The sequence below is a fragment of the Schistocerca cancellata genome, chromosome 4, assembly GCF_023864275.1.
Source record: "Schistocerca cancellata isolate TAMUIC-IGC-003103 chromosome 4, iqSchCanc2.1, whole genome shotgun sequence".
Taxonomy (NCBI): Eukaryota; Metazoa; Arthropoda; class Insecta; order Orthoptera; family Acrididae; genus Schistocerca; species Schistocerca cancellata.
The window spans coordinates 637707352-637720174 of NC_064629.1; the positions used below are offsets into that span (position 1 = coordinate 637707352).

The following is a 12823-nucleotide window of genomic DNA, read 5'->3' on the forward strand; positions in this document are numbered from 1 at the left end:
AAATGCTAGAAACGTAAGATTTCCTTTCCGTAACCTATCCTCGAAAATAAGTCGTAGGGTCAATATTGCTTTGTGTGTTCTTAAATTTCACTGAATTCCAAACTGGTCTTCCCTGAGGTCGGCTTCTACCAGTTTTTCCATTCTTCTGTAAAGAATTTGTGTTTGTATTTTGCAACCCTGACTTATTAATTTGATAGTTTGGTATTTTTCACACCTGTCAGCACCGGCTTTTTTTTTTTTTTTTTTTTTTTTTTTTTTTTTTTTTTTTTTTTTTTTTTTTGTGGCTATAGCCTTATTTAAAATGAAATGTCCACCCCTGTTTATTAGGTTTTCTGATGCACTCACTGTATAAAAATCTTGCCGACCATCACATTCATTAGCTTTCATATCAAGCTCAAGTGAGTCACTTGGCTAGAAGCACGAGTCGTTCCATCCTCATGATCATGAAAATGCTGCTGTTTCATGTGTTGATATTATTTGAGAACGTTTTGTTACTGAATTTACTGTAGTGTAGATTGAAATTATTGACCAAGAAACCGTAATCTGTCAACCGAAAGGCTCAGTTGTGAATTACTGCTGCCTGCTGTATATGCAAATCAGTGTAATCTGTTAGACAATGTAAGGAGCAGCATCAAACTCACATATTGAGATTTTAATCAAACTTGAAATGATTTGCAGATTTTCATATTCTTCAAAACAAAACAGTTTATGAAAGTGGAATCCACTAATATCTTGGTAATATCTTTCTTGTGGTAGTTTCTCTGAGATAGACTAATAAAAGTGATTATTTCTTTAAAGCTGGCTTGTCAATATGAATTTTTACTGTAATTGGAATAGTTAAGAAACGAAAGGTGCACATTTATGACAAAGTGGCAAAATCTAAAAATATCACAACAATGAAATTGATGTTTTATTGATCGATTTGTTTATACACTCCTGGAAATTGAAATAAGAACACCGTGAATTCATTGTCCCAGGAAGGGGAAACTTTATTGACACATTCCTGGGGTCAGATACATCACATGATCACACTGACAGAACCACAGGCACATAGACACAGGCAACAGAGCATGCACAATGTCGGCACTAGTACAGTGTATATCCAAATTTCGCAGCAATGCAGGCTGCTATTCTCCCATGGAGATGATCGTAGAGATGCTGGATGTAGTCCTGTGGAACGGCTTGCCATGCCATTTCCACCTGGCGCCTCAGTTGGACCAGCGTTCGTGCTGGACGTGCAGACCGCGTGAGACGACGCTTCATCCAGTCCCAAACATGCTCAATGGGGGACAGATCCGGAGATCTTGCTGGCCAGGGTAGTTGACTTACACCTTCTAGAGCACGTTGGGTGGCACGGGATACATGCGGACGTGCATTGTCCTGTTGGAACAGCAAGTTCCCTTGCCGGTCTAGGAATGGTAGAACGATGGGTTTGATGACGGTTTGGATGTACCGTGCACTATTCAGTGTCCCCTCGACGATCACCAGTGGTGTATGGCCAGTGTAGGAGATCGCTCCCCACACCATGATGCCGGGTGTTGGCCCTGTGTGCCTCGGTCGTATGCAGTCCTGATTGTGGCGCTCACCTGCACGGCGCCAAACACGCATACGACCATCATTGGCACCAAGGCAGAAGCGACTCTCAGCGCTGAAGACGACACGTCTCCATTCGTCCCTCCATTCACGCCTGTCGCGACACCACTGGAGGCGGGCTGCACGATGTTGGGGCGTGAGCGGAAGACGGCCTAACGGTGTGCGGGACCGTAGCCCAGCTTCATGGAGACGGTTGCCAATGGTCCTCGCCGATACCCCAGGAGCAACAGTGTCCCTAATTTGCTGGGAAGTGGCGGTGCGGTCCCCTACGGCACTGCGTAGGATCCTACGGTCTTGGCGTGCATCCGTGCGTCGCTGCGGTCCGGTCCCAGGTCAACGGGCACGTGCACCTTCCGCCGACCACTGGCGACAACATCGATGTACTGTGGAGACCTCACGCCTCACGTGTTGAGCAATTCGGCGGTACGTCCACCCGGCCTCCCGCATGCCCACTATACGCCCTCGCTCAAAGTCCGTCAACTGCACATACGGTTCACGTCCACGCTGTCGCGGCATGCTGCCAGTGTTAAAGACTGCGATGGAGCTCCGTATGCCACGGCAAACTGGCTGACACTGACGGCGGCGGTGCACAAATGCTGCACAGCTAGCGCCATTCGACGGCCAACACCGCGGTTCCTGGTGTGTCCGCTGTGCCGTGCGTGTGATCATTGCTTGTACAGCCCTCTCGCAGTGTCCGGAGCAAGTATGGTGGGTCTGACACACCGGTCTCAATGTGTTCTTTTTTCCATTTCCAGGAGTGTATTTATCTGTTGCACACTTGGCAATGATGTGTTCTGTATGAGGTGGTTCAAGAGCAGTTGTGAAAATTCTTCCTGTTGATGCTATTTGATGGTGTTTTGAGAAAGTCTTTTGTGGTGGTTGTTGGATTTAATGTGTGTCTGCAGCACATCCGTGACATGTTTAAGTGAGAGAAGATTCGGAGTCTTCTCTGCCTACTTTATGTGGTGGGTGTCTTCATATGTGACAAAAATTTCCCACAAGAGCTGCTTGATGTGGACAGGCATTGTTGCCCACATGTCGAGTGGTGTTGATTAAGTGAGAAAATATGAGGATTGTGAGAGAGAGTTGGAGAAGGGTGGCTGACAGCCCCGAGGGACACATCAGGTGGTTACGAATGTGGGAAGGAGAGGCAGCAGTTGTGCAGAGTAAGACTGTGATACATGGGCAGTGGAGATGTTGAGTTTGTGCATTGCACAATGATGATAACATAGGAGAGTGGATTGGAGGGTGTGACAGAATAGGAAATAAAGGATGTGTTACAAGAAAAAAAGAAATGGCAACATATTCAGAAGAAACGGCCAAATATTTGTGACAACGAAGGCATAAGTTTCACAACTGTCTTGTAGGGATTATTATTATTGTTGTTATTATTATTATTATTATTATTATTATTATTATTATTATTATTATTCCCATTTAAAGAGAGCATTTGAACTTGAATTCCTTTATGGTGATTGTTTGTTTCTTCTGAGCCCAAATTTTCTTCATGTGTTCACTGCGTTGTTTCTTTCGCTCCGCTGTCCATTTGCATCCTTGTCTGTTCTGTGTTGTGGTGTCAAATTCATGTGTTTTGATGATGTTCCTGAATTCAGTTCTATTTTCTGCATAGTTTACTGTTATGTGTGCTTGTCTGAGGTCCTCTTCAACTTCTTTTATCCATTTTGTTTTTCCCCTGCCTGACTTGATGACTTTCAGAATTCACTTTGAAATTCTGTTTTCATTCGTCCTGTGGATATGTCCGTAGAACTGCATTATTCTTTTCCTTATTGTATTCGTAATCTTGTCTGTGTATTTATATAATTGTGATGTTGGTCTCTTCTTCCAGATTCCCTGCTCTTGTATCGGGCCAAAAATTTTCTTGAGAGTTTTCCTTTCTTGTTTGTCTATTTCCTTGATTTTAGTTTGCCCACCTATTTGTGTTGTTTCAGATGCATACAATGCCTCCGGAAGTACGACAGTGTTGTAGTGCCTCAATTTATTGTTGTTATTATTATTGTTATTGTTATTATTGGAAACTGGTACCACAGATGACAGGCTAAGTAAACAAAAAAGGCAATAGAATGACATTTTCACTCTGCAGCAGAGTGTGCGCTGATATGAAACTTCCTGGCAGATTAAAACTGTGTGCCGGACCGAGGCCCTAACTCGGGACCTTTGCCTTTTGCGGGCAGGTGCTCTACCAACTGAGCTACCCAAGCATGACTCGCGCCCCGTCCTCACAGCTTTACTTCTGCCAGTACCTCGTCTCCTATCTTCCAAACTTTACAGAAGCTGTCCTTTCAGGACTGCTAGTTCTGCAAGGTTCGCAGGAGAGCTTCTGTGAAGTTTGGAAGGTAGGAGACTAGGTACTGGCAGAAGTAAAGCTGTGAGGGCGGGGCGTGAGTCGTGCTTGGGTAGCTCAGTTGGTAGAGCACTTGCTCGCGAAAGGCAAAGGTCCCGAGTTTGCGTCTCGGCCTGGCACACAGTTTTAATGTGCCAGGAAGTTTCAAAAAAGGCAATGAAGATAGAAATTAATTTAAATGATTTCTTTTTTAAAATTTTATTTCTCCATGTATTATCAAACTGTAGAAAGTCAACAAATGGTGTAAGTTTAGAGTAGATGTAGTGTCAATTTTTAAGCAGATACCTTATGTCAAGAAAAGTTTGCAATTTTAGTTAATTAAGATTGTTAAAAATAAATTTTTCTCAAGAAGCCTCTTAAAAAAAGGAGGTTGTCTTATATTCTGGGTCATCATATAAGCAGATATATACGGTAAATACTGACTGAAAACCAATGCCATGCCTGTGTAATTATGTATCAGTTACACATTTTGTTTCTCACCATTAATGTTGTTTCGTTAAGTGTAAATGATGGGAAATTTAAAATTATAACAACATAAAAGTAGGCTCTGAACATCTAGAACTTAATGCAGTGCTTCATTTTCCTTGGTACAGTGGGTGGAGATATTACATTTGGAATGGTGATAGTAATGTGCCTGTTTGAAAGAGTTGTAATATTGCAAAATACTCATCAAAAGGCAGTTATGAACCTCAAGTCTGGTTCAGGTTCATTGATGTTGTCTTCATGATCAGGACCAAATCATCCTAATCCTCATTATTTCACAGCCTCAACACCTTCTCACCCATCAGTTTCACCTGATCCTCCTCAACTCAATGTGCCACCTTCCTGGATGTTAACTTCCACCTTTCTGATGACTCCATGTACACCTCTATCCACATTAAACCCACTAACCACCAACAATAGTTGCATTGATGGCTGCAACTCCTTCCGCACAAAAAATCCCACCGTACAACCTGACCTCCCTTGGACGATGTATCTGCAGTGGCAAGAACCCCTTGCCCAATATGCTGAAGGTCTCATGAAGTCCTTCACAGACCATCTAAGTTCAGTCCTCAGGCATATTTCCCATGCCATATTCTCGTACACCCCTAATCTTCCCACCACCCCCAAGAATCTGTTACGAACTAGGAGCTTGTCACCCTGGACCAGAAAGAAAACTAATCCAGAAATATGACTCTCTCTCCAACACAACTTACAAGTTTACTGTTTGATGTGACTGAGAATTACTTAATTTCTTACGTAAACCAGCCTCTGCTGATATCTTGCAGTATGTCCTATTTTACACATGTAGCCTTGTTACTGACTGAGTGTGAAATTAACATTTTTTATTTCTTTTTATCTTACACGTCTAGTTTTGTAGAACCAAATTGAAGAGCAAATCTCCAGGGTAATGGAACATTTCAGTGCATGAAATCCCAACATAAAAGTAATAACAGATAAAATAAAATGTTCATAAACCCAAGAAAGACAAGCCATAAGTTTATGTAAACACAATCAACAATATAACACAGGAATCAGCCTAGTTTTTCATGGAACTCCTTGACAGAATAGGAGCGACCCAAGAGGAAACTCTTCGGTTTTGATTTAAAAGTACATGGATTACTGCTAAGATCTTCGAATTCTTGTGGTAGCTTATTGAAAATGAAAATGGTTGCGTAGTATACTACATACCTTTCTGCACAAGAGTCAAGGAAGTGCAATCCAAATGCAGTTTGGATACCTGCCTAGTATTAACATAATGAAACCTGCTAATTCTTGGGAATAAGTTGTTAGAGAGAGAGAGAGAGAGAGAGAGAGAGAGAGAGAGAGAGAGAGAGAGAGAGAGAGAGAGAGGCCAATTATTTCAGAATACCCAGACTGATGTACGGGGTTGGGTAAGAGTTTCGCTAGCTTACACCACTTACTGCTCAGATTGCCCGTTTCTGAGCCAAAAATATCATTTGAGAATGGTAATACCATACGTCATAAGCGAATGAAAATAAGCAGAGTAGACTACTTTTCGTGTCGAACTCGCTCACTTCAGGTACCATTTGAGTAGTAAAAATGGCTGCATTTAGTCTTTAAACAAGATCCTAAATGTTGGCTTTCCACACATTTTACTATCTATCTGAACACTTAGAAATTTGAACTGTTCAGTTTCACTAATCATATGCCCATTCTGTGAAATTAAAATGTCAGGTTTTGTTGAACTGTGTGTTAGAAACTGTAGAAACTGAGTCTTATTATGATTTAGTATTAGCTTTATTTTCTACAAACCATGAATTTAGGTCATGAACTACACGATTTGAAACAGTGCCAACATTTCAGATAACATCCTTTATTACAAAGCTAGTGTCATCAGCAAACAGAAGTATATTAGAATTGCCTGTAATACTAGAGGGCATGTCGTTTATATAAATAAGGAATAGGAGTGACCTCAGCTCTGAGCTCTGGGGCACTCTCCATTTGACCGTGCCCCACCCAGACCCCACACCATAGCCATTCTCAACACTGTGGATAATGACCTTTTGCTGTTTGTTGTTGAAGTAAAAGGTGAACCAATTGTGAGCTACTCCCCGTATTCCATAATGGTCCAACTTCTGGAGCAATATTTTGCGATCAACACAATCAAACGCCTTATTAAATCAAAAAACATACCTAGCATTTGAAACCTTTTGTTTAATCCATCCAGTACCTCAGAGGGAATATAGCATTTTCAGTTGTTAAACCACTTCTAAAACTGTGAATTTGAAAGAAAATGATAAATTGTCCTTACATACACAGCCTTTTCAATAATTTTAGGAAACACCAATGGCATAGAAATAGGTCTAAAATTGTCGAAATTATCCATTTTTCCCCTTTATATAGTGTGGCTTTACTACTGAGTGCTTTAATCGTTCAGGAAGGGACCATTCTTAAAGGAAAAATTACAAATATGCAAGTTGTATTGCCTTTTATTCCTAAGTGCCAAAGGGTAATTTTCTATGGTTCTGCACCTTCTTAAAATACCTTTAAAATCAGTTGACAGTTCATTACCATTTTTATGCCAAATTCTCCTTAAAGCATAAAATTTCACAAAACAAAAAAAAAAAAAAAAATGAATTCAGCCTGTAGGCTATATTCATTCAAAAGAGAATTGTCAATGGGCTAAAAATAATGATTTTGGGCTTCTCTGTCAGCTTCCTGTCACACTCATGAAGTATTTTGCAATGACATCAATATGCGTAAGTTCGCTGTATTCTCAGTTAGTGTTAGCACAATGTAGTCATCCATGAGTGTTGGATGAGTGGATGTGTATGCATGTATTAATTTTGAAGGATTTGTCTGAAAGCTTCTCAGTTATTTATATTTGGAGTTCTGACGCAACAGTAAAATGTTAAAATACGAGACTAACATTTTACAACTGGTAAAAAATATGTGGTTAATGTGAGATTTTGGTACAGGGTCACAGTGAGCAGCAGTAAAGTAAGTCTGCTACAGATTAAGGTTATGCTTATTCTGACACTCTTAACGAAGAAATGGTTCATTATTTATGTAATTTTTAACCATCATGCTGTTGCCGTTTTAATGTCAAGTTTTTTTAACTTTGTAGATTTTGTTTTGGTCTAGTGTGTAGCAGGTACTAATTAATGATAACTTATTTCTGTTTGATTGCAGGTAGGAACATCATTGCCCAACCTCTGCTGGATACTTTGCACAATTTTCTTCACATGCTTAATATGAGGTTACATATACAATCAGAACATCCAAAACATGATGATGTAACAGTTAAGTTCTATCTGCTTACAACTTTGTGTGTATACACTGTTAAGTTTCCTCAAAGCAGCTGCATAATAGTTTGTAAGTGACAGAAATGACATTGCTGATTCATTTTTTGGAAAAAGAATCAGTATTGTCAGTGCATTTATTTACATGTAACATTCTAGTGAGTTACTTGAAGTTAGTTAAATGGGTTGTACTGAAATGTTCACCCAAAAGATGAGATGTATTGACAGAGTGTATTTTCATAAACTTTATTTTTTGCCTTGAAGGTGAATTTATGACATGATTGTATAACTGTGAAGTATTTTCTGCATTTATTTTACTGTGAGAAATACGCTTTTATCATACATAGGTGTCAAAAATGTATACTTGGGTGTTTTATGAAGAAACCAGCTGTGATAGCTGCATATGATGTCTGAGAGCTGTTTTGCTCTGAATCTCATGTATAATGTAGCTTTTTCCAGAAATATTTTCATGTATCTCAAAAATGTAGTCAGTTTTGGAATGACTTTCACATATATGTTGTTAATGTACATTAACAGAAACTCTGTTTTGCAAAATTTGTCAGACATATCAATTTGCTGTGTGTGTGTGTGTGTGTGTGTGTGTGTGTGTGTGTGTGTGTGTGTGTGTGTTTGGTTTTGTTTATATTTTGGCACCATTTTGTATAAACTTATGAGGTCAGATATGAGAAACAAACAAAGATCTTATTGCTGTTGGACTGTGTATTTAGTTTTATTCTGCACTTCTTAAATGCACATTACATGTTTATTTTTTGGTAAATGTGTAGATTGATATTGGTTATTTTTTAAAAGATTTAGGTTTGTAATATTTGTTACGGTATGAAATTTTAATGATGGAGGTTTTATGTGCTCAGAGTATGTTGTAGGCAAAGCTCTGTAAGAACAGTGGAATCTTTGATGGATATAGGCACTTATTATCCAGATGTGGTAACAAAAACAATATTAAAATCTGATGTGTTATGAGTAGCTATGGTTGTTCATTTTTCAGGAGGAATGGTATTACTAAAGGTTATGGAAACTAGACATTTGTGAAATAAGTGAATGCATGGTGCTTGCAAACACAGATGATGACTGTTGGTTGAGTCCACTTGCCCATGATAATTGCATTTTTTTTGTTATGAGAATTTTTTGTTTATATGACTGCGTCTCAGGCTATAACAATTTTTATACTAATATTTTTAACTTAAGATCTTTCTCCCATATAACTTATTTTCTTACTCTAGGCTTAATGACTTGCCTTTGTTACCTGTTATTTTCTATAAACAAATTGGGCATATTTTTAAAATGAGTAGTATTTGCTAAATTTTTACTCAAATATTTTTAAAATTAACCGTGAATTTAAAATTGGCTACTGCCAGTACTTCCATGAAAAATGTTTATAACAACATTGTGTGTAATTTGCTTTTGAGCTGTAATGCAGCTGTTGAGAAATTTCATATTTCTCCAGATCCTCTTAAATTAGGAAAGCGCAATGCTGAGGTTAGGCCTTTTTTGAAATTACAGTCCAGGTTTTTATGTCAGATTTTTTTTATTTGCAAATACAAATCTCTTCCAGTAAAAGGTTTCATAATCATTGGGCCTTAGCTTTTTATAGCATTGTAAAGTACTCTTTTGTATAATGTGTACATACAGAACAATCGTGAATCTGTCTTTATGGCATATCACACTTCGTGTTATGCGTCATAAATTACAGAGGTGTATGGTGCATTTTGATCTTATGTAAACTGCATACAAATCCTCGTAGTCTTTTGTATTTGGCTGATAAAGAATTGTAAGGAGCAAAAGTTGTACCGATATAAAACTGCAGAATTTCTGTAATAAAGTATTATTTATGTAGACTTTTACTGGTTACCTGCATCCTGTCTTCCCCATTAGTATTAGAATTTTTGTGTTTACAACTGCTGTTTGAATTTCAAAATCTTGAAATCTTTTATTTCCCTCAGTGGTGCAGCACCAAGATATGGCAAGATTAATTTTTATTTTGCTGTTTTATGGGCTAGTTTTATTTTATTAGCATGGGAAGAAAAGTAGTGCAATAGGTGTCCATTACTGATAATGTTTTATTAAAAGTAATGTTCCCAGAATGAATTTTCACTCTGCACTAGGGTTTGGACTGATATGAAACTTTCCGGCAGACTAAAACTGTGCGGACAAGAACTCAAACCTAAGATCTTTGCCTTTCATGGGCAAGTGCTGTACCGACTGAGCTATGCAAGCACAAATCATGACCCACCCCCACTGCCCTACTTCTGCCAGTACCTGATTTCCTGCCTTCCAAACTTCATAGAAGTCTTCGTATTTTGTGGGAATAGCAGTTCTGGAATAAAGGATATTGTGGAGACATGGTTGAGCCAAGTGCTCTACTGACTGAGCTAGCCAAGCATTACACAGGACATGCCCTAACCACTGCAGAGTGAAAATTTATTGTGGGAAAAATCCTCAGGCTTTGGCTAAGCCATGTGTCTGCAATATCCTTTGTGCCAGGAGCACTAGTCATATAAGGTATGTAGGAGAACATCTATGAAGTTTGAAGGAAGAAGATAGGGCTGTGAGGGCAGGTCGTGAGTTGTGCCTGGATAGCTCAGTCTGTACAGTATCATGAAAGGCAAAGGTCCCATGTTCGAGTCCCACCCCAGAAAACAGTTTTAATCTGGCAGGAAATTCCAGAAATTACTTTGTCTGTAGTAGTAGTAGGAGGAGGAGGAGGAAGAGTTTGCAGACTGGTATGTGTAGGATATCTGTGAATGAATGTTCCGTCAGTCAGCTGGAATTTCTCTGTGCCCAGCAATCGTATTCCAGTACATTTTAAACTAAGATTCATCATTTAGTGGTCTACTACTCTAGGAGAGTGCTCAGTATCTGTCATGTGTTGAATTCAGTTTAAATCTCTTTACAGCCCAGGATTTTTCCTTAGTTGTGACAACTGAGGAACAGTACCTTTCAAGAGTAGACATTAATGGCAATTACTGAGCAGGGTGGTAACTACGTATCTTCATAACTGCCGACTTGTGATATCTTGCACAGAAAGTTCACCAGTGACCAGCTTACCTGGCGTAGTTTCCTGAGCTTGATTGGTTAGGTATTTTTTGAAATTTTATTATTAAGTTAGTCAATTAGCGCCTTAAACACCGAAGCCAATTGCACCACATCATGTAGCTGTAAAGAGTCTATAGAAGAGGAAGGGACCCTCTAGCAAAGATTTTCTATATGAATAAGCAATAAATATGAAATTTTTATAAGAACCACTAGATTGTGGACGGTTAATTTGTGATAAATGTTTGAGGCAGTCAGTTATTTAAATGTGCAAATGGAATTTTTGAGATAACATTCTCAGTGGTTTTCATTGGAGTAAAATGTAGTGCGTTATCCATTCTTGAAAAACTGAAGCAAATCGTGAAACTTATTGTGTTTTCTCGTACTGTGGGATTACAGTTGGGGAGGGTGGTGGTCCAAATGCAGAATATGTTGCCAGGAATTTTTTTCTGTTCTCTTTAGGTACTATGAAAACACTAAAAAGAGCTTGAGAATCATGAAATAATGTAGTAAAAACTTAAAAGATCCTCTACAACATAGGTTTTAGTGGCATGACATGTACTGGCTTTGGTAAGATTATTAATTATTCCAGTGCTAAATGGTGACAGCACATAGCGGTGTGGAAGAGTAACTGCCTTCTGCTGCAAATATAAGCAGTTGTATAACAACAGTTCTTGAAATTAACTAACTATCCTAAATGTCAAACTGAATGTTGTACATATTTATCTTGTATGATCAAATGTTTGAGTCCCATCATCACGTGTCCAGTATATAAAAATGAAGATTTGTTTGCTTGTCTTACATGTGTTCGTATAGCATTCATCCAATTCTGACGAAGCTTTGGTAAGCTGTTTTTTGTTGTTGTTGTGCACACCTGCAGAGGGTTTTGTGAGGGTAAGAACCATCTACCACCCATAAGGATAGGGTGAAGAGGGGGTGACTTAGATGTTTAATTCAGGGAGGTACAGAGCAGCAGTTTGTGGAGGATGGAAAGAGCAAAAATATTGTACATGTATATCCCAAAGCACTTGAATAAACTTTTTCAAATTTATTTCAAGGCACAAAAAAAGCATTGTTTTCCACCTGTTTTGTACATGTAAATGTGTCCGTTCGTACATGTGTACCAGCTTTGTATAAAAATGTGGGGCTAATATACCCTAATTGATCCTACGGATGGCGTTGGGAGACTAAAGATGTGACATACACAAATAATATATATTTGGTAGTGATATATGTTAACCCGTTGACTGCTAGGGACGTGTTAACTCTTCGTGCATCGCCGTTCCCCTGGCGCCCCTGACTTGTAGAATTAATTCTTGGCCAAGGCCAAGATGAAGGTGAAAATAAAGGTAAAGATAAATACACAGCAAGGGTGCAAGTAGTTTCAAATAACGAAATGCGTTATGACGGTGTACTTGGATTTGATTTCTTGTCCGCTAACGAGGCAGAGATATTTGTCGCAGAAAGAAAGAGCAGACTAGGCCGTGGCAACTACAGCTTAGGAAATCGTTCTTCAGATCGTACTCAAAGGAGCAGCAATACTGACGCCATGGGAATGGACTGCCCAAACGATGCATCAGTTCAAACTGTCTGAGTCGATGTTCAAATTGATCAGCCTCAGCAAATTCACAAGGGAGCATGAAAGGCAATCTATGTTGAAGTTAAGTCACCCCAATGCTAGGGAGGAACTTTGTTCTTAATTGAGCGATCCGAGAAAACTGAGTTACTGGATACAATGCATTATTATGTTGCTAGAATTGTAGGTGTCGCTACAGTCGTGAGAGAGAATGTTGCAAAGTCCCGGTTACAATAACGAATATGAGCAATGAGGATGCTGTTTGTTCATGAGGAACGAAAGTTGTTGAATTGTTGAGCGGAAGTAAAAGTGACATAATACAGATTCCATATGAGGTAACAAATGCTGCAGTTATAAACACAGATATTTGTAACAGTATCGCAAAATTGCAACGAGGAGATGAAGTTAATAATGAACTGAAGCGTAAGATTTGGAAGAGGATAGAATATTTGACAGCTGATGAACAGAAGATTTTAATGCCTGTTTTTTTGGAGT

The 12823-nt window shown here is 39.0% G+C and overlaps 1 protein-coding gene across 1 annotated transcript in view; it reads left to right on the top strand.

Annotated features, from left to right (window-relative positions):
• LOC126183506 (guanine nucleotide-binding protein G(i) subunit alpha) overlaps nt 1-9557 on the top strand; it is a 39165-nt gene extending 29608 nt beyond the window's left edge. Inside the window, exon 7 of the mRNA XM_049925554.1 lies at nt 7592-9557. The gene's annotated coding sequence lies outside the window, so the exon portion shown is untranslated. The remainder of the gene's footprint in view (nt 1-7591) is intronic.
• The last annotated feature ends 3266 nt before the right edge of the window (nt 9558-12823 follow it).